The sequence below is a fragment of the Eleginops maclovinus genome, chromosome 8 (assembly GCF_036324505.1).
Source record: "Eleginops maclovinus isolate JMC-PN-2008 ecotype Puerto Natales chromosome 8, JC_Emac_rtc_rv5, whole genome shotgun sequence".
Taxonomy (NCBI): Eukaryota; Metazoa; Chordata; class Actinopteri; order Perciformes; family Eleginopidae; genus Eleginops; species Eleginops maclovinus.
In genome coordinates this window covers 12,517,310-12,544,816 of record NC_086356.1, presented here as the reverse complement: position 1 = coordinate 12,544,816, position 27,507 = coordinate 12,517,310, and the positions used below count along the sequence as shown (strand labels likewise).

General features: G+C 41.4%; 1 long non-coding RNA gene across 1 annotated transcript in view; it reads left to right on the top strand.

Annotated features, from left to right (window-relative positions):
* LOC134868292 (uncharacterized) overlaps positions 1 to 17,942 on the top strand; it is a 30,543-nt gene extending 12,601 nt beyond the window's left edge. Inside the window, exon 4 of the long non-coding RNA XR_010166270.1 lies at positions 17,827 to 17,942. This is a non-coding gene — a long non-coding RNA (uncharacterized LOC134868292). The remainder of the gene's footprint in view (positions 1 to 17,826) is intronic.
* Positions 17,943 to 27,507: the final 9,565 nt, after the last annotated feature.

Below are 27,507 nucleotides of genomic sequence, written 5' to 3'. Positions count from 1 at the left end.
GCGGTGGTGGGGGCAGGTGTGACCGCGTGGGTTTAATTAGAGCGTCAACACCACCACGCTGCACCGGCTAGCTGATAAGGAGAGCAGACAGATGACAGGAGGTGTGCGAGGCCGGTTGGAGACAATCTTATCTCAGGGCGGAGAAAGACTACAGCCGCCCTGGCTTCCTCACGCAATGTAGGGAGGGGTGGAGGAGGAACATGGGGGAGAGGTTGCAATAGGCCAATTACCTGTGAGTCATCGGTCTCTTCTTCCCATGCTATTTAGATAGTCGGCACAAACTGGCACACATACTGTGGGTGTCTAAGGTTAAATCAGTTACCTACGAGATCTCAGTGCCACCTTGTGTTGTGGGAATGTCTCTTTATCTGCTGGTCAGGCCTGAACCCTATTAGGAGGGGAGTATCCTTGAATTTTAGGAAAAGCCTATCCTGCACTCCAACAAGGATGAGCTCCAATCCACAAGGTTAGCTATTGAAACGGTCATGAATGACTGAGCTGGCTGCTCCCTTAACAAATATGAAATTTAATTAAATAACAAATTTACAGTCCTACAGCTGTAACTAGGCTATATTAAAATAATTACAGGTTTTCAACGTAATATCTGCAGGGTGAAAGGGTTACGTTGCAAATTTAGTTGTGCGATTATGTGAAAAGAAAAAGGTGAGACAGATGTTCAATCTGCTTTTTATCTGGAAGAAAGGCATCAGATGAAGTGTGGGTAAATGGATGACCATCTATTTCTGTTTGTGTATGCTAACATTTATGAGGATATTAAGTCTGTGAGTGAGATATCCATAAAAGAGAAAAAAAATCCATATAGCGCCGCTGCAATGGCTGAGTGTGTGTGTGTGTGTGTCTATGTGTGTGTGTGAGACGCTCTGGCTCCTAGCTGTCTGCGCCTTGCTCCCCGCCGCTCACTGCACACCACATTATTTTTAACCCACTGCCTCCGAGAGGAAGCAGGAGACGCTTGGGCCTCTGAAGTCCAGCACAATGAGGAATAAGCGAACACACATACACAGTCACCAAGTCACACACGTGTGCTCAAACACCTAGACGCACACACCAGCTTTTGTCATCTGCTGACAGACACTGCTAGACACACACTGGTACCTCCACGCGGACAGACATTACACACTTACCAAACACATTGTCCTTCAGCACCAGACATCCATCCATCCGCTTTTCGCAGACTATACACTCTCACGCAGACAGCCGGCCTTACCTTGCGCCCCACCCGTCTCCACCATGGCGCTAGCTGTCCCTGTTGACCCAGATCCAGCAGGTCACCCTGGGTCAGTGGGCTGTAAATGAACTGATACTAATTACAGTAAACAGCACCACATCAGAGCTTGTGTTCCTGCGTGTGTGTTTGCATGCATGCATGAGAGTGGTGAAACTGGTCAGGCTTAATTCACGGAAAAGGGAGGTCCACATATCAGCCCCGAGCGGCAATCAAGAGTGTTTAATTGTTCATGTTGATCGTCTCGGGTGGGGGCTCTTTCGGATTTAGGCTGAGGCCTCTCATCTATTTTCTCACTTCCTCTTCTGAGCAGTTAATCATCAACGTGGTGATTGGTGTTTGGATTTGGGTGTCGTGGGCTGGCGGCACCAGTAACTTGAATAAATGAAATGGATATAGTTTCAACACAACATACTATTTATATGCATGTTTCACTTGTGGATGACATCATGCAATATATTTTGATGAAAGCAGTGAGCCACCTGTTGATGTGGCATGTGATAGCATGATTCCTTCTCTTCCTCACCCGCCGTCTCACATGACTCCGCACTGTCTAATTGACTCCACTCTCTGTAACTCACCCAATCAAACGCTCCCATGATGCCTCACCAGGAAAGCGACTGACTGACTGAGTGGTGCCTTGTAAGTATTAAACCTTCTGTAGTGGAGACACACACTTATACATACACACACATCAACCCAGTCACTCAGTCAAGGCAGAAAATCAGATTGACTCAACCTCTAAAGGCAATGCCATTGAAATCAGATTACAGATGAGGGAGCCCACAATTTCCAGAGCACCGCACCAACCACAAACGCTTTGGCCTTGAAAACATACACCTCCTACTCCCTCTCTTTCTTCCTTACATACACACATGCACATTCACTTGAAGGGAAAAGTGATCAACAGGGAAAGTGATGGCTGGGGGAAAGTTGAAGGTAATTAGGTCCAGCTCTCCTTGTCTGAATCAATGAGATGAGGGGTCGCAGGCCCATCTCACATTGCACTTCCCTTTTGGACCCCTTCCCAGACCCTCCCTCTATTTATCTACCTTTTCTATATCTCTTTAAACTCAAAGATACAGGCAGTAAATTTGAAAGTCTATATATGAGTTCCTGAAGTGTGCAACAAGGCTTACTATTACTATAACTCTAAGAATAGAAATGAGTATTCCTTCACTTTTGCTTCATATGCGTTATTGAAGCAGCCCTCAGTTCTCTCCATGAGGGCTGATGTTGACATCCTGCTTCACAGCCTGTCCAGCCGCCACAGTGTGTAGCCAAACGCCCTGAAAGTGTCTGCCACATTGTTCTCCCACTTGAAAGTCAGCAAAGCTTTGTCAGCGTCCTCTAGTGTAGTCCTTTATCGTATTCACACGCTGTGCTGTATTTTTAGCCCATCCAAGCCTGTTCCCTTTGTTCCGTCAATTCTTGAGCAATCTTTCAGACCCCCCTGTCTCCTCCATTGTATTTTTAGACAAAGGTGAAAAATGGCAGACCTGATGGGGAAATATAAAGGACCTTTCCCTTGATCAGGGCCGGGTCTGTCTGAGGAGAGAGAGGGAAGGGGGGGTCCTGCGACTAGACAAGCTGTGTCAAAGCTGGGCTGGCATGAATCCAAACATAAATAACATAAATAATATATATGATTATTCCGTTTCTGTTTAAAAATGTATTCAGACTAACATTTTTTTCAAAAATGACAAATGTGGTTCTGTTTGGAATGAAACGTTGGACATTGTGGGACGGAGAGACAAATACTTCCAACTGTCCCTTGATTCTTGGTCTGTAACATGAATTACTTGGAGAACTCACAGCCCCCAAACAACAAATTATCAAATTTGTATTACTAAACTTAAATGTTGCTGGAGGAGCCAGGCTGAATGGTTTCCCCATTTTCCGTCTTTTTGCAAAGCTAAGTCTGCTGGCCATAAACATTAACTTTTTAATCAGTGTACGGACAAAAGAATAGTATCAATCCAACCCTCTGTAAGAAATTAACCAAGTGTATTTACCAAATGTTATCCTTTTTTGTAATCAAGCACACAGATTGACCACTTGTAAAGGAAAAATCAAAGATAACACTTATCATAATTCCTTGATGTTCTGAGGGCAACCCAAACTAAAAGTATCTCTTGCCTTCATCTAACAAGAACTCCTTCCAAAAAGTGATATTTTCCACCTAAACCATGAAGCTTACGTTGAACATATCATAAAATAGCACCTTGTGTCTAAGTGTTTGCATTACAATATGTTAAGCCTGTCAGTTCCCAATGATACTTAGAGCCTGTGAGAGGTTGAGGACCAGATCATAATTTCAAAAGTCAGGACCGTCAGGTTCACCACAACCAAAACATGGTATGTGTCATTGGAGACGGACAATATACTGTATTGTATCTCACAAGAAATTATTCTATGCAGTCTATTCTTCACTGCATTAAATAAAAGTCTTTCTGAATTGTATTATGTGCTTTCAAAACATTTAAAAATATATAATTCTTGAACTTAAATTTCTTCCAAAAGCTTTCGAATACCTATTTTTCCAACTTTCTTAAGTGGAATTTGTCACAATTACCGTGAGGGAGATTGACAGATTCACATAGTTGCAAGTTCTGTGTTATGTCTATCAAACAATTAGCACATCTTTTTATAGTACACACATACATATATATATATATATTATACACATCTGCCATACATATCTGTTTATAGTACACATATCTATATATTATACATATCTGCCATATACATCTGCTATACATAATATATGCATCTGCCCATACCTCCTCATTCAACAGTGTAAAGTGTTTAAATACTTTCAATGTATTCCACATATGTATATATTTCACATCCTCAAATCTTTAGTGTTGTTATTGTAAATATTCTTCTCTCTTTTTGCACTATTTTATTTATCTTATTTGCACCATGTATGTGGAGTTGTTGGAGGAGCACGCGACATAAGATTTTCATTGCCAACATATACGTTGTATCTGCTGTGCATATGACAAATAAAACCTTGAAACCTTGAAACATAGCGTCTTGTTGGGAAAGAGACAATGGGGCTTGTCCTATGAACAGCCCTGCTTGAGCGTTTCAATATTCTGTTTTGAAGCCATCATTGTACTTGAGCATGTGTGTTTAGGTATTTATCTATGTGGATCTGAGTGGGCTGGTTTACCTCTTGTTTGCATTATCATGTGTGTGCATGGGTCCAGGCCTTGGAGTAACAGATACATCCATAGAGAGCATTTACTCAAAGGCTTAATTACTTTTTTGTAGTTACCGTGGTCCTGAGTTGAGCTAAAGAAGGAGAAGGGGGTGTTGGGTATGCAGTGGGGGGGAAAGTCAAGCCACTACTTCAACAACCCATGTTAAGGCGACCGTGTTTCATTTCCTGGTGCCTGCCTTAGTTCCCCTTAAATAGCATTACCTGTTGAAGCCAGTTAAATCACCGACAGCATGATTAGAAGGCCACTGAGGACCCAGAGTCTGGGCAACAAAGCACGAACTAGCCTTTAATTCAATTTATCTTTATAAACATACACATCTGCCACTGATTTAGCACAAATTTTCGAGATGTCTTTTACTGCTTTGACAGAGGAGTTTGGGCTCAATTTACTTTCAAACTGAAAAACACTCTCTGTTTCCAGAACCCCCTATATCTAGATATTGATCATTCTGCTCATAATAAGGTCTAAGGTAGTGAGTGCTACATAAAACAGTACATAAAATATAGTCCTAATGGTACATTAATGAGTAGGATCAAAAGACAACTGTATTAGCCAGGATGATATAAATTTCCTGGGTCAGTTCATGGTTAATGAGGATACATGTGTTCTGAATGTATCAGAGCAGATATAGTAAAACATAATTGTGATAAATGCGACCTTTGTGCATTTATCTTTTTGTGCTTTTTCTTAGTTCATGATAGTCTGCAGGAAAATCATACGAGCAATAGGTTTTTACAAAGACAAAGGTTATTGTGTGCCAATTTTTCCCATATGCATGAACCCAAACAAACTATTATTTGCATATATTTAAATGCACACTTACCTCTTAGATTAGCATCTGCAGCATTAACCGAACGCTTAATTGCTTCCCGTTGGGATTATACCTCCAATAAAAAATTTAAAAAACGTACATATATAAAGAATATTAATATGTATCTTGTTCCTCGGGCTATGACTGAGGCAATATATCATTTATTATGTAAATAATACCTACATTCTGGCCTTGTTGCTCCTTCCAAACATCTTCCCCACATGGGATTTGTAGAGGTGAAAGAACCAGATGGGGGCTGCAGGACATCAGCTGTGGCCCGTTAGCCAGGTCACCATGCTAGCCATTGTCACAAGCAGACTCAATCCTCATGTCTACATTCTCAGGTCATGTTCTGGAAGTGTGGGGTCATGCTCCTTCACCTTCACCCCCACCAATGAGTTAGGAGCCAAACACGATGTAATTACACCCATTTGGCTAGTCTTAGGACTGGCAAGTGGTCCGCTGTCTCCTGTGCCTGTCTCCTCAGACAAGGCAACTCAAACAAGGGCCATGACCTATACCTTTGTCAAGCACAGACCTCTGAGACTATTGGGTGATCAGCAGGCACTTAGGGCAGTAGAGACAACAGCATGCAATTTTGTTATACAAATCTGATTAATGTATTGTCTTGCACCTAGTCTGAAAAAAGTAAATGTCTAAAAAAAAAAGACCTGGTCCCATTTTAAGATTCAACCGTAATCATATTTCTTTAGATAATGTAAATGCAGAACCTTGTTTTCTGTTATAACACCCTGTCACACCATCCACGGTGAGCCACAATAATGCCACATATCATTAGGGTGTTATCAGTGGCTGCATCAAAGGATGGGAAGAGGGAGAAGTGTAACAAATCCTTGGTGCTTTGGATATGATAAGCATCATTTATCACTGAGAGTGCTGTTCGCCCATTAACAACCACGGCTCCATTAGCACTATCTGCAAAGCTTTTATAATGCCTTGTCTGCCCACATCTTTAGGTTTGTATGAGGAAATCATTAAACATTGTTTGTGTGAAGCGGATGCAGCTTTTAGGCTATCTAACAGCTCGGCCATGTTCTCTAGGGTCCTGCTAGTAGGAGATATGGAAACTGCTTTGATTTCCACTCGAAACAGTAGGGAAATAAGTTTTGAAACTATGCAAATGTACAAGACATGCAAGACAGATGTCCCATAACCGTGAATGAGTTTGTTGTTGTTATATCAGGGAGATTATGGGATTTGAATCCCATATATGCTAGATTGCATCTGCAATCTTAAGAGTGATCAAAATAAACTTCACTTTAGTTTCTATATTTCATTATGTTTGTTGTTTTACAGCGTGCGTTAGGCTGGTGCTTGGTGTTTATTCTTAAATTGCCATGCGTTGAGCTTTCACTGTAAGATGGTGCCAACGTCATTCATTTGACTTCTGAACAATATTGTAATAATTTGGTTAGCCATGTGTGCATAGAAATGGTGTGTGAATTGTGTTACAGGTATGTGTAGTCACAACAAATAGAGGTCACGAAAACATAAATCACACTTTGTGAGACATCAGTTAGTATAAGACATTTTTATTCAGCAAGAAAGCCATTTACCACATCAACAGGACAACATATAAGAAGTTAGGTTTCACCTTTAAAGTGAGCTACCTGTAGCCATAAAGTCTGTCAGTGCTTCAGTTTTGGTGGATGGTTGGTAATCAGGTCCTATGCGCGTCCTGAAGTGGTTGAATAGGTTTTAAAGGGAAGGGCTGAACAGTAATTACCATCTGACCCCTGCTCTAGCTAATGGGGGTAGTGTGTGTGTGTGTGTGTGGGGGGGGGGTTATAAGTAATGGGTGAGGGGTGGGGATTAAGGAAAGAGAAGGGGAGGCCTCTCGCTTAGACTGAAGATGAAGACAGTTTTGTTTGTATGAACAGACACTGGAGTTCATTGTCCTCCACGCTTCCTGCGCCCCCCTCCCGCCAACAAAAAATGACCCCCTATTCAATCTGGTGAGGTATCTTTACCCACAAATATATGCACACACACAGAAGGCATTCTGAACACACAGATACACATACTCGCACACATCCTCTTCTCCTGATCAGATGACATCATTAACAATCATTACTGGGACACCAGGAAGTGCAGAGATCTCCGGCTCAGCGTCTGGCAGCACGGGATCAGGTTAGCCTGCTCGAGATGAAAGATTTGAAAAGGAAAGCACCCACCAAAGCTATTTTACCTCGGATTTCAATAATACTTCAGCGCTAAAAGAAGCCACAGAGAAACAATGGTTACATTCTAGAGAAAGTACATCCCACCATCACTTCTTGTGTTCTACTTTGTCTGCATTTATTTCTTATAAATATGTTGTTGAAAATTCTTCCTGGAAGCTTTAAAAATATATGGCCACTTGTTTTTTAGGTGAAAAACCAAAACATGTTGTATCTGTTTGTTTCCGATGGTTTTAAACATATAAGATAAGAAAATCCAGATGGCGGCTTGATAAAATATTAAAGCATATTTACAGTATTACACAAGCATATATTACATTGAGGGTTCGTCTGATGTTGAATATTTAAATGGAGTTGGTTGATCAATGTTTTCTTATCCTGTCAGTTTAAACTGGATGCAAGGCTTTGGGGTTTCTGTGGCCAGGTTAGTGATTTGGGCCGGGGCTGGTGTGTGGTGTGTGCTGGAGCCAGAGTTCCTCGGAGAGAAAGACCTTCTCTTCAAGCCCAGAGAAAGCTGACACGCCAGGCCTGGGTTAGTCAGTGACAGGCCCCTGGCAGGAAGCTTGTCTGAGTCCATGGGCGTCTCAGTAGCTGTTCTTGTATCACACTAACCACAGCTACCACAAGACAAGCAATACTGCTGTTGCTGTCGGAGGCTATGTTACTGTGATTCGATGCATGCAGACCTTTCCGTGGGACAGGGGAGAACAGTGAGTGTGTATTTTAATTTATGTTAGTGGCTGCTAGCATGCATGCATATGTGCGTGCAATGCTGCAAACACATGTACATGTACGTGTGTATGATTGAATCTTTGCCTGTGTGTGTGTGTGTGTGTGTGTGTGTGTGTGTGTGTGTGTGTGTGTGTGTGTGTGTGTGTGTGTGTGTGTGTGTGTGTGTGTGTGTGTGTGTGTGTGTGTGTGTGTGTGTGTGTGTGTGTGTGTGTGTGTGTGTGTGTGTGTGTGTGTGTGTGTGTGTGTGTTTTTGTCAGGACTCTGAGCTAAATGCTCCACTAGGGAGGAGAGAAGAGTGACCCCTACTGTCAAAGAACGTGCACACCAGCCCGAACTATGTAGGGACAGAATAGCAGTAAGACAATGAATTACCCTAAAAATAATTTCTTGAATTAAAGGTCATCATGATTGCAGATTATCATCTAACACATGCAGTTGCGGTCTTAATGCAATATAACTCTGTGCACACATTGAGCCATTGTCCAGCAAAGAAAGAACAGAGTATTTTAAATGTGGGTTGTCTTCCCAATTGCCTTCACCTCAGACAATAATCATTAGTAAACATCACAGCCAGAGAAGTACTTTTATATGTTCCATCACCATCCACTTGAGTTTTCAGTTTTTTATCTGAATAGGGGCTATGATTGGAGAATGGAGTGCTGGAAATCCTTTGAAAGGGGAAAACAAAAGGTCTCCTCTGCTGTGATGAAGCATAGCTCTCAAGAGACCAGAACTGGGCCAGACTCAACCTTTCACACAATCGCTGGCCAACAATGCAACAAACCCTGCCCTGGCAAACCTACTATTGTACTAGAGCACACCGCAGCTGTGGAGAATCACATTTAGGTGTCAGAGGCAACAAATGTTTCTTTAATTGGAATAGTGGTATTAGCTCATGTTTCCTCCCTGTGCTTTATGAATCCCTTGTGCCTATTGTTTGGAAGTTCTTGTTGACGTCGCCTTGGCGGCCCCGGCTAATTGAGAGAGTGTGTGTTTGGACCAGGTTCAAGAGGATAGCGTCTCTTGGTTGTGTGTGTGGGAATAATAGTGTGTGCGTGTGCATTATGTTTTGATTTGTTTTGTTATTTACAAGGTTGTGCGTTTGTCTACGTGCAGGATCCTGGTGCTGTTTATAAGCCTCTCTATGTGTTCTCTCGATGACAGTAGATGTTATACAGTTTGTTTATTCTAAATGAGCCTATACAAAACCTGACCCTGAGCTAAGTAATTTAGTAATTTCACTCAATTTTGAAGACCCCCCCCCCCCCCACCTTTTCACCTAATCTGGTTTTCAGACAGATTAAATCAACGGACAAACAATAACAGTGACCACATTTGCCAACATTTAAATCTTGAAAAAACTGGATAAATAACTTCTAACAAGATTAAATGGATTGCCAGTTTCATGTGCTTAATATCCGATATGCTGTAAATATTTTAAGCACATTTTTAATAAACATCGCTGAGATTTTGGGAGAAAAATCAGCTTTTGATTATTGAAAGCACAATACATAACCATATTATATTCCTAAAGCTAGTCTTTGTTTAAGGTCCCCTGCTAAATTTGAAAAGAAATATGAATTGTCTGACCTTCGTTTAATTTCTCGGGTGATTCCGTATTGGCCTGGTAAGTACCCAAGTTTTTGCACTCTCCTGTTTTTTTCTGATCTGAAGAGATAAGATTACTGGTAATCTAGGGCATCAAAGACACACCAATCCCTTTCCTAATATGAGATCTTAACACTGGATCAAGACAAGTCGCCACAATCCAGGTCACAAGCGCGGATAAGAAAGATTAAGAAAGGGAAGCACTCTTGATTTTCCAACTTTCACTTATTATCTTTTTCATGCATGTAGTATGCTGAATATTACCCCAATAACTTAATATAAAATAAGATATGTTGTTCAAACCAGCATAACTTCTCAACAAGGAAGGACAATGTTAAATGAATTCACATCAAATCAAATGGTCACCTTGTTTCCCTAAATATTTAGTTTTGATAGTAAAAGGAGCCGGAAATAGTAAAATACATAGATTTTACAACAATTGAACTGCATGTTAATACTACTTAAAGCAGGAAAATCATATAATCCACAGATTTATATGAAACAAAGTGTTAACAGTATACATCTTTAATCTGTGTTTCAGATGAATAACAAATCAGAGATTGTTGCAAGAAAGTGTGGTGTGTTTTCTCTCATCTTGAGAGGGAACAGGTGCGGCTGGCCTTTGAGATTGGTGTCAACCAGGGATTACAGCATGTGTTGACTGTGAACGCAATTGAAGAATTACTGTCATAAGAAGGAATTGAGATTACAAATATGGATTAGGAGCAGAATAAGACGCAGATAGTGCTAAATTCACAAGATAATCTGTCAGTGTGCTTTGACAAAAATATTCCTTATGTGAAAACAGAATTAAGGTGGCTTTAGGGGTGTGCATGTGTGAGTGTTTGTGTGCACGGGGACTTTCTTGAATGTTTGCTGGTGTGTAGGGTGAGGGGTTGAGGGGTTTATTCTTTTAAATTACAATTTAAAAGAATTGCTGAAATATCATTATATTTAACAGTGGGAAATGAATGTTGAATTTGGGCTTTAGTCTAGAATTCCTAATCTAATATTATATCTTGTCTATATATATGTATATTTGTGTGTGTATTCGTTTTACAAATTCTTTAAAGTGTGACAAGATATCTGAGGTCGGCTTGCCAAAACTAATGTGATCAGAGCACAGAGGGAGTGCGGACTGAGTATGTGTGCATGCAGCGGTAGGCTCTGAAGTGAGTGGTTTGGAAAGAATTCATTAGCGTGTAGAAAGGTGGCTAGTATTACACTCCAGTAGTGAAAGTCAGCAGCCTGAGCTGTCCTGTACTCCTCTCTCTTTCTGTCTCTCCCTCTCTCAGCGAGCAGTAAAGCTACACCGGCCTGGATGACATTTCCAAAGACAGCAGGCTACTGATTAGAAAATGGTCTGCACTGAAACAACAGCCTCCGATCTTTATCAAAGTTTAACATCCATCCCAACCCCACCACCCCCAACCTCTCTCTCTCCCTCTCTCTTTCTCTCTCCCCAACCTTGCTATCTATCCGTCTCGAAGGCCTGTCTCTCTTGGGAGCCAACTATAAGTACTCCATCAGGCAAACCGCATTAGTGTAATTTCGTCCCAGGAAATTAGCAGAGCAGAGCGGCGCCAATTAGAAGTCAATAGCTGGCTTTATTAATCGAGCTAGCCATCGCACTTGATTAGATTAAGCTGGGGCTGAGCTCTGTTGTGTGTGTGTGTGTGTGTGTGTGTGTGTGTGTGTGTGTGTGTGTGTGTGTGTGTGTGTGTGTGTGTGTGTGTGTGTGTGTGTGTGTGTGTGTGTGTGTGTGTGTGTGTGTGTGTGTGTGTGTGTGTGTGTGTGTGTGTGTGTGTGTGTGTGTGTGTGTGTGTGTGTGTGTGTGTGTGTGTGCTAAAGAGAGTGTCTTTGTCTGTTTATTCATCTGTGTTTGTGCCTGTCAGTGTATTGCTTGTGCATCCGTGACTGTGTGTGTGTGCGTGGCTTCATGCAGAGAGCGGCAGGTGCTGCTGACTTGCTGATCCTGTCTCATTGTGACTGTCTGCGGCTCTGTCAGAGTTCAGTAATATGTTGATATTGACCCTCTTCGACTGCAGGCTCTTAGAGGACACAATGTAGAGGGGGCCCGAGCTAGAGGCATCAGTTAATACAGAAACAAGGCAGCCAATTGGATAGATTAAACTGACATTATTAAATTAACCATTGTAATCATATAGCAGCAATTAGCAGGCCACACAAGGAGCATAATATCACAGTTTAAGCCGTAACCAACACATGAATAGTGTCATAAATAAAATAGTCTCACAACCTGACTCTATGAGTGTGCTTGTGGGATGATGTGAGAAGCTGTTTACAATCATAGATCAACACAGATCACTGGATTTGACAGCTTAGGTGGCATTATTCACTGATACAGGCACAAACATGAATATCGTGAAAATATGGATGTATCACGCTAGTATATCCCCTTTATATCCTCTTCATGCGGATTAAAGTGTGAATTTCCTGTTTTATCACTACCGTTGCCCATATGTGTAATCTGAAAATCTCAGGCCTCACTGACAATCCTTCACAAACTTGTCTTAATCCGTCCGACATATCTGATGGCTAACACCTGTTCCTGAAGGAGCACAGAGTGGAGAGAGGCTGTAGGGGAAGGACGGGATGCAGGAAACAGGATGTATTGAAATGTTGTACTTGTATGTTTCTTCTGTCGGTCTGTTTATGGTACTGTCAGTCTTTCTTCCGTCAGTTTGCCACTTTCTCCGTCCTAAAATAAATCTTCACAATCCGTATCCTGAGAAACACTGGAACAGAGCCTAGTTTTAACCAAACACACTTTAGACACGTGTGGTGAAGTAGCTTGTTTACTAATTATACATTCAGAAATGGAACGGAAATATACATTAGTGACAACATTATATATTTTTTGCAACATGAGTCTCTTTAGAGGTAAAAGATCTAATCACAGGTCATGGCCGCCAGTAAGTAGAGGGCTCAGGGTGTTACATTTCCAGCTGAAAACACTTGGAAATCCATGGCCCCTGTGTGTCTTTAAAACAGGAGTATGGGTACCACAAGATAGTCAACACACCCAAACCACAGAAACCCTATTCCCTACACACACACACAGACACACACAAAGACACACACACACACACACACACACACACACACACACACACACACACACACACACACACACACACACACACACACACACACACACACACACACACACACACACACTCACACCAAACACTGCCACCAGTATCACCATGCACAACCCGGACTGGCAGCCTTTAAGCCAAACTGTAAATCCAAGTATCATCAAAGCGCAAACCCAGCTGCCAGTCTTAGGTTACTATTCATTGCAGCTTGTGTTAAAAGAAGTTGAAATTTTACATTAACAGAGTTCATCATTCCATCCAGCCACAGATAACGCTAGCATAGCCAAGGCCCAAAAACAACACCAGGCTCCACTGGCCCAGAAAGGACAGCTCCCCCTGGGCCACGTCTGAGAGGCTGGTGGCTAAATTGCTCTGACAGCTACATGCTTTAACAGATGCAGTTCCCATCCACCGAAAAGACCTCTTAGGGAGTGGATGAGCTAAAGACAATTGGTATGGCCATAGTGGCATTGGTTAGGGGGTAGCAATATGTGATTGAGGGAAGCTTGTTGCTAACTGTAGCTGCCGGACAGAGCTTGTCCACTGTGATTGAGCTCATAAATATCATGGCCTGTGACCCTGCAGATAATATAATGTTAGCAAAGGGGGGATGCCACAAGCTGAATATCAGTGAGCTCAGAAAATTCAACTGCTGCTCTAACAGGACATGGGGAAAGACAGGAAACCACACCACTGTATCATTGTATTGCTGTCTTAAAGTATTGTATTGTATTTATGAGGGTTATAAGAACTTTCATTTCAATAATTAACTTTGAATAAAGTTAAGACCTTCACATTACTCTAAGCGTATCTCATTGCAACCTCATCAAATTCTATATACATTTCTTACGCTAAAATGAACCAGTCAGTATAAATGCCTGCTGTATCCATTGATATCATATGCCAGGAGCTATGAACTGTACCGCAAAAGCAATCAATTTTGCATCATGCCAAGGTACTTTCTAAAGGGTGGCAGTCTTACACCCCACCTACAGATCGGCTTACGGTGCACTTCAATCTCAAATCTAATCACAGAAGCAACAATAGCTGTGAAGGGAAACAAAGCAAGAGGCATTTCATATTCATCTCCCTTGTGTCAGGTGGACTAAGTGCCAGCTGGACTGAAAGGGCTGGCGAGGAAGCAGGTAATGTTGCTGACTGCAAAACAGTCTTAGGTTACCGAGCAAAACTGAAATCATCGATCAGAGCCGCCACGGGGGAATTGTAACTGTGCTGTCTGAAGACATACAATTTAAATGTTTCTGACAAGGGGAAGTGAAAGAATGCAAAATGATTTTCAGAAAGGTCTGTAGTGAATAATTGAAATGCTGAATTATAAGAATAAAGAAATAAACCTAAAAATGCTTTTATCTACACTAAAAGCTAAAGGCAGATGATAGAACCATCTGTGGAAGTATATACTTAAGAATTGTGTTTAAGTTTGAAAAAAAGAAATTAAAAACATTTCACAATGACATTCAGTACTGTCATGAAGACAACATTTATGTGCCTTTTAAGTAGTAAACAAACAATCAGTCAAAATATCAAATTGAATTATCCACAATCGACTTTCAATGGAACATCTTCATCAAATATGCCCCCAAGTCGTCCTCTCAAAATTTTCAAATTAAGGCAAAACATTTCCATTTGTGACCTCTTCAAAAAAATCCCCTAAATCCAACAAAGGGCTTATTCCAAAACTATCCCCGACAAACAGCACCATTCACATTGGCTAAATCATGTGAAGCATCGCAGAGATGTGACCAGCTGCTAACTTCATCTCTGTAGACTCAAATGTGCCTCGGGAAAACAATGTGAATGAACGAAACCCACCATAAACAAACAAAACCATAATCTGGGGCTTTTCAACACGATACTCAGTGTTGTTGATATTCCCAATTCTTTCCTTCCATTTATGAGGCTTGGTGAGGACATGTAAATATAAAATCAAAGAGTGGAAAAGACAAAATAGAAAAATGTCAGTGCTGCTGACTGTTTAAAAGGATCATGCAAACAAAGTCAAACTATTTCCATGCTACTCAAAACATTGCAATATGGAGGCTTGAGGGAGAGAAACTTTCTGATGCTTTCACTAACTTCTTTTTGATCTCTTGCCACCAAAAATACTTCTTTCTTTTATTATTTTGAGAGCCTTCGGGGCCCCACGCTCACGAGTGTGTGTATTTAGGAGAAAAACATCACTTATTAGGTGTCACGTCGTGTTGGAAGCTGTGACCTGTCAGGGCTCGTCTCGCTACTTATCTGTCACCACTAGGCTGTTCAGTGTCTGCGGGTGGCTTGGAACAGTGCACCTCAATACACATATTTGCTGTTCAAGCATGATCTGAACAACAAAGAGGTCAGCCTCCAAGATGACCCTGATTGTCAAACACCAGTAAATACAAAGACGTTTTAGGGGCTTTCTAACCCTTGAGCTGAATGGACAGACACCCATTCTCGACAATTATCATGTAACTGAAGAGGCAGAGAGAGATAACAAATGAGCAAAAACTTAGTTTAGGAAATCGTGATGATTTCAGGAAAGCCATTAATTTTGTCATGTGTCAGTACAGTATGAAGTTGCCTGAGAAGTAAAAAGTGAAGCCCAAGTTCTTGAGCTTTGCCCCGGCATTCACCATTTTCCAAGCTATTAATCATGCTTGTGATGGGGCCTCGAGAAACTGGAATGTGGGAGCGTGACAGTGATGGAGGTGAGCTGCCAGACAGGGCGTCAGGTAGCTGCCACACAAGGTTGATCAGCCCCGTGACACGCCAAGAGGCCCGGCCTGTGACATGACGTGCTGTCCAACAGGTTATGAAGGGAGGCAGGATGGCGTTGGGGTGACAAGAACCAGGGGCTGTCAGGAGGAAAACGCAAGGAGGAGTTGTCATGTTAACCGTGTTGAGCGGATGCCACCATCTTTGATTTGCTCTACTGAGACAGCTGTGAATACGTTGTGTGCATGGCGCTGATGGATGTGTGTATGCTGCATCTCAAAGATGGTGTGTGTGTGTGTGTGTGTGTGTGTGTGTGTGTGTGTGTGTGTGTGTGTGTGTGTGTGTGTGTGTGTGTGTGTGTGTGTGTGTGTGTGTGTGTGTGTGTGTGTGTGTGTGTGTGTGTGTGTGTGTGTGTGTGTGTGTGTGTGTGTGTGTGTGTGTGTGTGTGTGTGTGTGTGTGTGTGTGTGTGTGTGCGCGTGTGCGTGTATTTTCTATCCTTAAAAAAGCAGAAGGCAGCTGATGAAATTCTCTCAAGCATAAAAGTACACTTTATGACTAAGTTTTCTGCAAGACAGTAGATTTGTTGTTCTATCCAAATAGATGGACAGATGTGTTTCTTGTAAGGAATTCTCATGATGTTGAGAAATTAAAAAAGACTCCTTTGTTTTGCGAGTTGCCATTCAAAGGAAGCATTCAGAGAGTTTGTTGTTTTGTCGTTCCCAGAGGTTGTACAGAATGGCAGGGGGCTGCACGGTGGTGGTGCAGTGGTTAAAGCTGAAGGTAGCAAAAAGGGGTCTGGTTTTAACCCGCAGGCCAGCCTGGGCCCTCATCTGTGAAGTTTGAATGGGTGCATAGCGTGGGTCGTTTGCTTCACCAGGAGTTAGGAGAAATGCAGGTGGGGTTAATCGTTGATTCCAAAACGGCATAAGTGTACATTTGAACATGAATGGTTGTCTTTCTCTATGTGTCAGACCTGTGATGAACTGGCGCCTTGTCCAGGATGTACCCCGCCTCTCGAATAATAGCTGGGATCGGCTCCAGCCCCTGCAACCCTCTAAGGGATAAGCGGTTTATGGATAGATGAAAGAATGGCAGAAGAAAAACACATCAATGTCACTTTTGTTATTGTTGTGTGAGAAAAGATAATTATTTTTAAAAAACCGACAAACTTTCCAGTGATTTAGATGACCATATTTATGTCGTACTCTTAGCATAACATATCAAATTTAGCAAGCTGATTATTTACTGTCCCATAATCTTACTTCATAGTGTTTTGAACATATTGTGATCCTGTAGTGACAAGATCATTGATTGTCTAATTAATTTGATGATTACCTAAATTAATCAGAAAAAGCAATCACATGCTAACCCTTATGATCTTCCATACTTGTAGGCTTAAAAATAACATTCCAAAGTTCATTTGGAGTAGAATGTGCAGTATACATTAAAAGTTACTGTGTGTAAACCAGACTAATGCAGCACAATCAACCAAGTGGTTTAAAGTCTGTTAAGAATACAGAAACAAATTATTTTTGATGCTCTGTCTTTAAAACCTAAAAATGTAATGTTTGCCTTTCTGATTAGATTCTTTATCTATCTGCTCTGCGTTTGGATGATTCATGGGTCCAGTTCGGATGAATTTGCACATTTACACTGTCAAAAGTCATGTTAGGCGTGATCCAGCTACCCCAGGCCTCCAACATGACAACCCAATGTGATCTTCGGCGAAAGACAAGTGGTGTTATCAGGACCATCTGTTGGACATATTCCAGACGCAGCAGAAGTAAAGTCATCAAGGGCCCCAACTGATCACAGCACCTTAGGGCCATGTTTGAGGCACCGCTTGAACTCTAGCATGAGGGCGTCCTATTCCAAACATGTTCTTGTGATGCTTTAAAGCACGTACTGGCAATACCCCTCACAATACCTGAACAAACAGACAATACATGCTGAGATTTAGGGACAAATACTTCACATACGGACATAAATCCCCACCCACTCCCAGCCCCTTCCATTAATGCTCTGTTTTAGTGTTTACCTAAAAACCTATCCTTTGTTAAATCGCAGCCTGCTGTTGACTGAAAAGTTTAATGATAGCTGCAAGGGCTTATGCATTAGAATCTGCTATTGGCAATCATTCATTTTGTCTCCTCACAGTCTTTCCTCATCCTGCCTCTGAAGGGTTGAAGTCACGGTCAGGACCTTTAAATGGGGTTGCCGTTCCTGTCTTTCCACCAATCACAAGACCTGCTTTCGAGAAGTGCTGTTGCAAGGTCAGATGACATACAGCAGAACATGACAGTGCTCAGTGCCAACAGTGCAACACACATACACTGTGCTCTACATATTTATATTTAAGTGCTACAGCATCCTGTCATGTGAATCATCGTGTCAGATTTCACATTTTTTTCTCACTGACTCACTTGTATCTAAACTCGAACACAAACACCAGTTAGGCAAGATCATAAAAATGTCTTAATTATTTAATTGATTATTAAAACATGCCCAGGGAAGTATTCCCTTAAACAGAAAAGTCATTTTAGGGCAATTGTGAGGCAGCATGGTGGTTCTGTTCATTCCTATCCCAATAACAAAGGGTTGTATGGGAGCCGTTCCTTTCTCAGATTTCAAAAGTTGCCTTTAGATCTTGTATTAGGCACTGCATACTGTATTTCTCATCAAGTTGTATTTGAACTGTTGTCTCCATGTCAAACAGCTTGATGAATAGAAGAGGAGATGAACAGAGAAAAGCTAAATGGGAATTAGTCTGCAGCAGAGTGCTTCATGCAGCAACAGACAAGAGATCAATATTTACCGACACTCCCCTGCTTTAGACAGCATTCATGTCAGAACGAACAAACAGTCCTAGCTGCAAAGGTAATGTCAGGCCCAAACAATATCCCACTCACGCAGAATACATTCTCTCTTACTTCGTCTGCCCCTCCCTCACCCCCTCCACACAGAGACACTCCAACCTGAGACAAAAGCACAGGTAGAGGTTGACAAAAGGTGTCTATGGATCTTTGAGTCTCACACAGCAACCGCAGCCTACATTAACCCTACAATTATCTACTTACAGACCTAATCCTGGCAGTTAAGTGGCTTGCTAAAAGCATGTGTACACAAATGCGGCCGGAGAGCAAGGTGATGCATGCCGTTTATCTGCTGACTCCATCTTACACCTCATGTACTGCCATTGGCAAGCCTGGCAGGAAGCTACTCTGTCTGACCTTATGGGGGGTTGAACAATACAAAAACAAACAAGATAAATATTTGTTAAACTGATAAATGTGGATACAGGACAGCTGAAGGCAGATTTGCATGTTGTGATTTTAATAAATCGCCATTGGCCACATTTTTTATGATCCGCAACCAACAACCTCTCAAGCCAATGTAAGTGTTTGTCTCAGGGCTGACTGTCACTGAAGGCAACTTTGTGGCTCTGTGGTAAAATTATTCAGTTCTGCCCTTAAGCAGCATCCTTCCTCAAAAAGCTCATTGCAAGTCTAAGCTGCTTTTGGCAGAAACACTGGTATATTGTGTTATTGTCTGAACATCAACATGACAAATTGGTTTCACTGAGGCCAGCTTGGTAGGTTTTTACCATTTGCTTGTATACAATTCACCGTCATCCTAAATAAATGCAGTGGGTGCACTCTGTTTGGAGTTTAGATATGTAGATGCATTTAGGAAATTTGGACTTATCTAATCACTGCAATTCCAAAGTGAGTTTGTACTGATTATTGAACCAAAACCGTTGTGGTCAAGCCATTGTAATTTAAGACTTGATTGAAAAATCACAGATAATTATGCCAAAATAAGTTGTTCATTTATGGCAATGAAGCGGAAATAGATCCTGACAAAAGAGTGCTTAAAAGGCAGTTACAGACAAGAAAAATCTAATGTTTTGATTTAGTGACACCTTAATATGGAGTTAGCTCCAAAACATCCAGCCTTCAATCTTTACATGAGCAAGGGGCCATTAGTCATATTACCCTTGCTGAACTGAGCAAAAGCAGCTCTAAAGGAAAGGGTGAGAGAGGTAACCTGAGCCAGTGTGAATGGACTCATTGTTGCTCTGGCTTAATTAGGCGTGACAAGCGAGGCGTGAACAGATTCCCATCATTAGGCCCTCTAAAAAACCCATTAGAATCAATGGGCCACACTCCGGTCAGACTTTCTGTCTACCAGCCAGCCAGCCTCCTGCCCCTTCAGCAGGACACTGGATAAAGTTACAGCCACCCAGCCACGGCTACCTCAACCAAGGCAACTCTATAGCTGTGGCCCTAACACCCGAGGTAATGCAATTGACGCCACATTTGAAGGAAAAAGGGAGGATGATGAGAGAGCGGTAGGGAAGTGTGTTAGTGGTGGTTTGGGTGCACAAGTAAGTGTGTGTACAGTAAAGTGTGTTTGTATCAGTGTGTGTGAGACAGCATGCATCCACAAGCATAAGCCAGTCTGCTCGACAGTGAACTGTACCAGGCAACATATCCCGACAGCCAGTGTGGCTGATAAACTGCAGGGATTAGCAGGCACTTCTGGAGCCCAAGTGGCCCTATCAATACAGGACCGGGCCCATTGATCTGTTGTCTGGACGGGTGCTGGGGCTAATTCCTGGACCTTGGCTCTTAGTGCTCCTCGCTTGGGAGGTGGGGGAGAGACTGGCTGGCTACTATTGGCGCCATCCACAGACCCTATACTGGATTTGAGGCTCAGTGCGCCATGTACCAACTCAATAGCCCAATCTCAACAACTGGCTGATTGAAGGCCATCAGAAGAAACAAACCAGCCCAACACACTCACGATACATTTCTAAAAGACAATAATAATGTACTTCCTCTATACATGAACCCCTATCATGTAAGGTAACACAATCACCGACAAATTTATGTTGAAGTGAAGTATTACTGCCTAATCTTAAATAAACCTTGGCAAATTATGACTTATTATGACATTTGTCATGTGAAAAATATCCCTTATTATCTGTAATTCAACCAGAGTGGATTCATTTAGGGTGCTATTCAAAACACTCACACACTAGAGTTGAGACAAAAATAATTTCCCTCGTGTTGATATGTTGCAAGATAAAAGCTTTATCCCCAATTAAGGTGCAGTTACCATTTCACTTTCAACAAACTTCACTTAGCTGAATAAGTGTACCATTATCATTAATTAGTAAGCAAATTAGTCACTCAAACATTTGTCAGTATATGGTATGGAAATTGCAACGTGTTGACAAATGGAGCTTATCTAAAGTAGGGCAGCTTGCATTGGCACCTCCATCTAATCCCTGGCTGTCAAAAATATGGCCAGTCTAGGAATGGTAGAAGCAAGTGAATAGGGTATAGTAGGATAAGAATGGAAAGTAAGAAAGGATGAAGAAGCCTACCTGTTGAAGAAAGTGAGAATACAAAAATATCACTAATGAAAGGATATGGAAGACTCTGAAAACAAATAAAGAGAAAGGGATAGGAGAAAAACGAAAGGAAGCGTGATTCTGATGAGCAGCGAGTGTAGCAAGCAACATGTTTTCTTTCTCGTCCGACCTGAGGGGTGTTGTTTTAGCTACATCAGACTGCCACTGATGATGCTAAACACACTATGTGAGTCATGTTTGGCAGTAAATGTGGTTGGAGACATTATTAGACATTAATAAAATAGAAGAAACAGTGAAACAGACAGCATCAATATTGCCATTGTTGTAAAAAAGGAAAGAACATGTATAACAATAAGATAACAGTTAATAACATAAGATAAGATATACGTTATTAAGATCTGTCTTGAGCTCCATGCAGTCCTATCCAATGCTGGCCAACTTTGTCACAATACTGCAAAGAAAGACAATAAACACTCATACACACACTTAAAATAACATGTTTTGAGACAGTGGTTCTTTAAAATAATAAAAGGTAAAGGTCTCTAGTGTGAACTCATTCAGTGGTAGTGCAGCAAGAAGATAAGCACCTACTGCTGAATATTTCATAGTGAAACTGTCTCATTCTGGCGATGAGGTGCATGGCATCCTGCACAGCACCCTGAGATACTTGAGCACTCCAACATAGGCTTCACAAGGAGGAATATACTTTATTGATTAATACCCATATAATAAAAACATGTGTGTGCATAAAGGGAAAGGGGTTTTAAGTTAATGGAGAACATAACAAAGTACTCTTTGTCTTAGGACATCTGCAGCTCATTTGTAAACTGATCATAAACAACATAGTTTTGAATGACTGATTCAGCAACTGACAAAAGAGACTAAAGCCTTGATCCTATTTTAGTATAGAAACAGTCTATAGACTGGATTGTGAGGTACCGTGTGTTCTACAGTACTTTTACACCGCAGTGCTTTGGCTATGCTCTATGCATGATGTTAAGATTGTACAACATTTACAGTCATAGTGACTGTAAATGTTGTACAACTTTAGCATGTTAGCATGCTACAATTTGCTAATTTGCACTTAACCCAGAATACATCTGAGGCTAATGGGAATGTCTTTAGCTTAGCAGTTATTGGGTCATAAACCAAATACCTTTACAAAGGAAAATAATCAGGATACCAATCATACTTTTTAGTCTGATTTTATAACATTGACCTGTGATTGCTCAAGGTTAGCCTAAATGTGGAAAGGGAATACGAGATTACAATTTTTTCTTTCTTTAGTAATTCGAAGAAATTAGAGCTACTTACAGTATGCACATGCAGTGCAACATAATTATGCTAGGGAAAATGTATGAACTATTTAAGCAGTACAGAAAAAGACAGAAACATAAACACACACAATGTTTTTTGTGTAATACCCTATGTATGACTCTGAATTCTGATAACTGGTAAACATCTGAAAATCTTAAACTAAATCGACGACAACAGGTATGATATTAAGTCTAAAATACTCTGCTGAATGATACTATATCAAAAGCATATAATAAGAAGTTCAGTATGTGTTCTCCTCTTGTTTCAACCCCCATTCCTCCCTGTCACCACTTTCCCTCATTTCCCCGCTCTCCCCATATTGGGTCATCTCCGTCTCACCATCGACTCTCATTTTTCAGTAAAACCATTTTCCTAAAATCAACTCTAAATAACGTTTCACCTCCAAATTCCTTCCAGAGACATCCGTTACCTCCATGCACCCTTTAGAGAGGGATCCCATTCATATTTGATTCACGTCTGAGCAGAAATGGCAGTAATGTTTCCTGTAATCTTGACGAGTGTAATCAGGCGGGTCTTTGATGGGCTAACTGTCAGACGTGCACTCCACTACTGTGTCAAGAGTGATATTATATTTGGCAGTTGTGTCACATTTTTCTAAAAAGCTTTTCTTTGATTTCCAGACAAAAAGCTCTTGAGAATTCTTTGACTCTCCTATACATATTCTTTGTGTCCCAACTTCTCTGGCAGAGATCAGAAAAAGGCTTCATTCAGGTTCTTCAAAAACGGGGTTTCTTTTATGTGTCAAACTTATTGTTTTTGTATATTTTTTGGGTTGTAAATGTTTTTAATTGCATATATTTTAAAATACAGAGTGATGTTTATGAGTAAATTGTATGTTGATATTTAACATTTCAGAGAAGCATACATAAAAAGGAAAAACAGACTTAAAAATTGTTGAAGTGATATAGTTTAAGTAATATATCATTATTAATAATATTATTCTTTTGAGTTGTTGGAACTGTTTTTTAATTGTTTAACTGATTAAATTATTATTGACCATTTTCCTAATTTTGCATCCCCTCTCTATAAATCATTTCAGGTATTTCTTAAGCATAATGAAAAAATATATATAGCACCCAAAGTTGTTTATAATACCCCACAAAACTGAATTGAATCAATAAATATAAAACTTCCTCAACAAAAAGTTTAAGTGTCTTGAATAGAAAGGCTTGTAAGATGGCCGAAAAAGGCCGAAAATACTGAAGTGACATGTTCAAAACCACATGTACACACTGCTGCATTTACTTTGTCTTTATTAATATTTATTCTCATAGCCTAACCATTAAGTCTCATCATTTTAGTTTTTTTTTATCACTTTTAGTTGGTTTTTCACTGTACGTGGCTGTGCAGAATGGAGACCCAACAACATTTGATCTACTACAACTGTTTATTATAAAAAAGGAGACGTTCATATAGGTTTAGTTCTGCGATGACTAGAGTAAAAAAGGGGTGGGGGGGATCCCAATGCTGAAATGGCTTTAATGTGTCATGTAATCGCGACAAGTGTGAAATCAAGCGGGTTTTTTGATGGGCTAACTGTTGAAGTGCTCTCCACTCACATGTCAGGAGTGATATTATATTTGGCAGCCTTGTCACGTTTTCGCGTAAAAGCTTTTTCTCTGATTTGCTGACAAAAAGGTGGTCTTGAGATACTGATGACGTTTACTCCCATTTCCTTTTCCGTCCTCTGTTAGGGAGGGGAGCCTTCACATCCGTCAGCCAAGTAAATCTTCACAAACCAACCTGCATTCATCTGGTTTTGGGATCAATAGGAAATCAATAAGAATTGCTTCATTAGCTCTATCCCTCCTCCTTTTCATGCATCAACTTCCTTTGTTTTCATTAGCTTTAAGCCAATTCTTTTCAGCAGAATGACCAATACTATTCTTAAACCAAAGCTCTGACATTAGTTTATTCCATACAGATTGTATCTCCATGAGGCCCTTGGCAGCATGTCCTGTGTACATATGTGTGCATTTGCCCATTCACGCACATGTGTACGTTTTTGCTTGCATGCTGTTTGCGGTGTCAGGGGCCCAGGATCTTCCTAATCAAGCCTGACACCACACCAGAGGCCCCCTCATGCTACCCCTTACTAATTTCAACATCACTAGCAACCTCTCTCCACCATCCCTCCACCGGGCTGACAGGGGGCCAGACTGTGGCTCCAATCAATCCACGCTGATGGCAAATAGCTTCCAGAGCTATGCCAAGCCAATTATTTCCCACCCAGAACCCATGCAGGCTCAGGTGAAATTGGCCAAGCTGAAGAAAAAGAAGGACGGGGTTCATCCTGGGGCTGACATATTTTACAACCACACACTCAAAAACACACACATCAAACACATCAAAGCAATCACCCCACCATTCACTGAAATTCTGACAGCATAAGTGCAGTCATAACCATACACGGTAATGCTATCATACGTATTAAAATTTACACACCAGGAGGAAGTGAGGGTTCTGGGGCCTAAACAAACTCAGGATGCCAGAGAGTGTGGGTCTTAAAAACACACTTCCACAAGGGATCAGGTGACTTCTGATGAGCTCTAGTTAAAGTCTTGGATATCCTCCTCAAGTGCATCCACATTGCAGGGTTAATCATGTGGGAAAGTGCACCCAGACTCTGAGGTAGATATTTTATGTCAGTAAAACATCAAAATAGTTTTTTTTATCTTCACTTGATTTGACAAACTCAACATTGCCAGAAAGTCATTTGAACTGACAAAGTGAAATCACTGTACAGTAACTCATCATAAAACACATGACCGGCGTTCCTTTGAAATGTTGGACTTGCTGTGATTTTGAAACGCCGAAGCTAACTCTGACATGATTGACTATTCAGCGTGCGTTTTCCCATTTCTGAAGCGTCAAAGCTCCTGTTTTTAACAGCTTTTGCCAAAAACATACAGTCCTTCTGTGTACCTGCAAGCAAAACTCAATTGACCCCTCTATGTCTTTTTCTCTAAACCATCATCTTCAGAGCTGCTCGCTCGTCAGAATAGAGTGATATGTTTACATAAAGGGGGAATTAACTTGTTTTTAAGCTGCATTTGAGCCTTTAAATCATTTATATGCCTGACAGGTACAGCTCACACCTGCAATGACCCCGCTACCTGCAAAGGCCTACGACTGCAAACAGCGGTTGCTCCTCCTGTAACCACTTTGCTCTCTCTCCCTCTCTCCTTCCCTTTGCTGCCTTGTTCAGCTTGTTGAGGAAGATGCTGATGAAGAATTATGTTTTGTTTGTTTTAGTTGGAGGAAAGAACATATTTCACAGTGTTGTAGGTCATAAGGCAAGTCGAATTCTATGTGGCAAGGGGAGGAAATATGAGCCTTTAAAACTCTTTAAGTGATTCCCTCACTGTCTTGGCCTCGGGGCAAGGCTTGACTTGTTTCAACAAACCCAAACCCAACGAGGCCCCGAAGCTATACAATGACAAGGAACTGATTTGTGAGATGTTGTTGGGGCAACATGGTCACAAACTGAAAAAGGGTTTGAAATGATTGTGGACTTTTTAAATGAGATCAAACAAGTTTTTTGTCTGTATCTTCACCCTTATATTAATATGTTAAAGTAAACGTATGTGTGAACATTATATTAATGAACCTCTCCCTATCTTTTAATATCTCACGCACATACAAAACGTCACCTGCCCAACCCTGATTACTTTCTGGATGTGCGCACTGTCACGTCTACAGATGTTGGTTGCCAATTACAGGATGATCTGGACCAACCACAATCTGCCTCTGAATAGTTTTCTTTGTTTTTCTCCTAATAAAGATAGTAATAGAGCATTTAAGGGACATGACCTTTTTAGTGATAAACCACCACTTTAACCCAACTAAATAAACTCGCATGGGAAAGCACAGTTGGGACTTTCCCGGTGCAGGAGTTAGAGTCACACAAAAACTGCTTCTGATTGGCTAAGGGTTGTCAAAAAACAAAAAACATCCAGAGACACGATAAAGGGCAAATAAATGACTGTAGTGTGTGTGCGTGTAGAATCCCTTGTGCCCATCCTGGCATCCATCCAGTTCAACTCAGCTGAGTTCTCAGACAAGGAAGAGATAATTGCCCCAGTGATCACTGTATGAGAGAGATTTAGTGTTGCTAAGAATCAACAAATGTCAAAACACCCCTGATCCTTACAACCCGTCAGTTGTTCCTCTTCTGCTCTCAACTGAGAGCCTTGTGGTCAGCTCATTAGGGCTTTTCACACATGTGATTATTCAATATATGTATGAATGTTTTGGGGGCCATGCAGGGGAATCTTTCTCAGTATGAGCACTGAGAAGTACAATCACTCTCTCTGTTGCTCTCTTTCCCCTCCAGTCTCTGCTCTCTGTCTCTTTCACCTCATCACCTCTCAGTGTCCCACCACTGTGAGGGAAGGAAGCCATGAGGAGCATCACAGCCTGATTTGGTTAATGTACCGAAGGCTTCTATGAGGTGTGTGTGTGTGTGTGTGTGTGTGTGTGTGTGTGTGTGTGTGTGTGTGTGTGTGTGTGTGTGTGTGTGTGTGTGTGTGTGTGTGTGTGTGTGTGTGTGTGTGTGTGTGTGTGTGTGTGTGTGTGTGTGTGTGTGTGTGTGTGTGTGTGTGTGTGTGTGTGTGTGTGTGTGTGTGTGCGCGCACACATATGGGAGACAACAAATCAGTCATAAGAGAAAAGTGGAGGGAGATGAGACTACATATCTTTAATAGAACCGCAATATTTGACATGAGGCCTGGGTGAAGAGGCGGAAAGGCTGGATGAGGTCCATGGCAGACATATTGCACGCATACACAAACACGTATACACACACTTATCCCTAGAGTGTGCTCCTCCTTGTCAGCCAAGTGGTGCTACGCTTTGATCATGACACTGTGGGTCAACCCAAGCCCTCATCTCCCGTTCCTTTTTTCTTTGTCTCTCTTACACTTTCTCTCTCTCTGCCTGGCTCTGTCTCCCTCCCTGCAGCCGTCTGGATGGCTGGCCGGGTAGCCTTGGGGTGTTTAGGCTCTGGAGGGATCCCAATTTCCTCTTCTAATCATGACATCATCCTGCCTCAATAGGTTAAAGATGTGGCCAGGATATTCCCTGCTTCCTTGTTCTGCAGCCTCCCATAAAATTACACA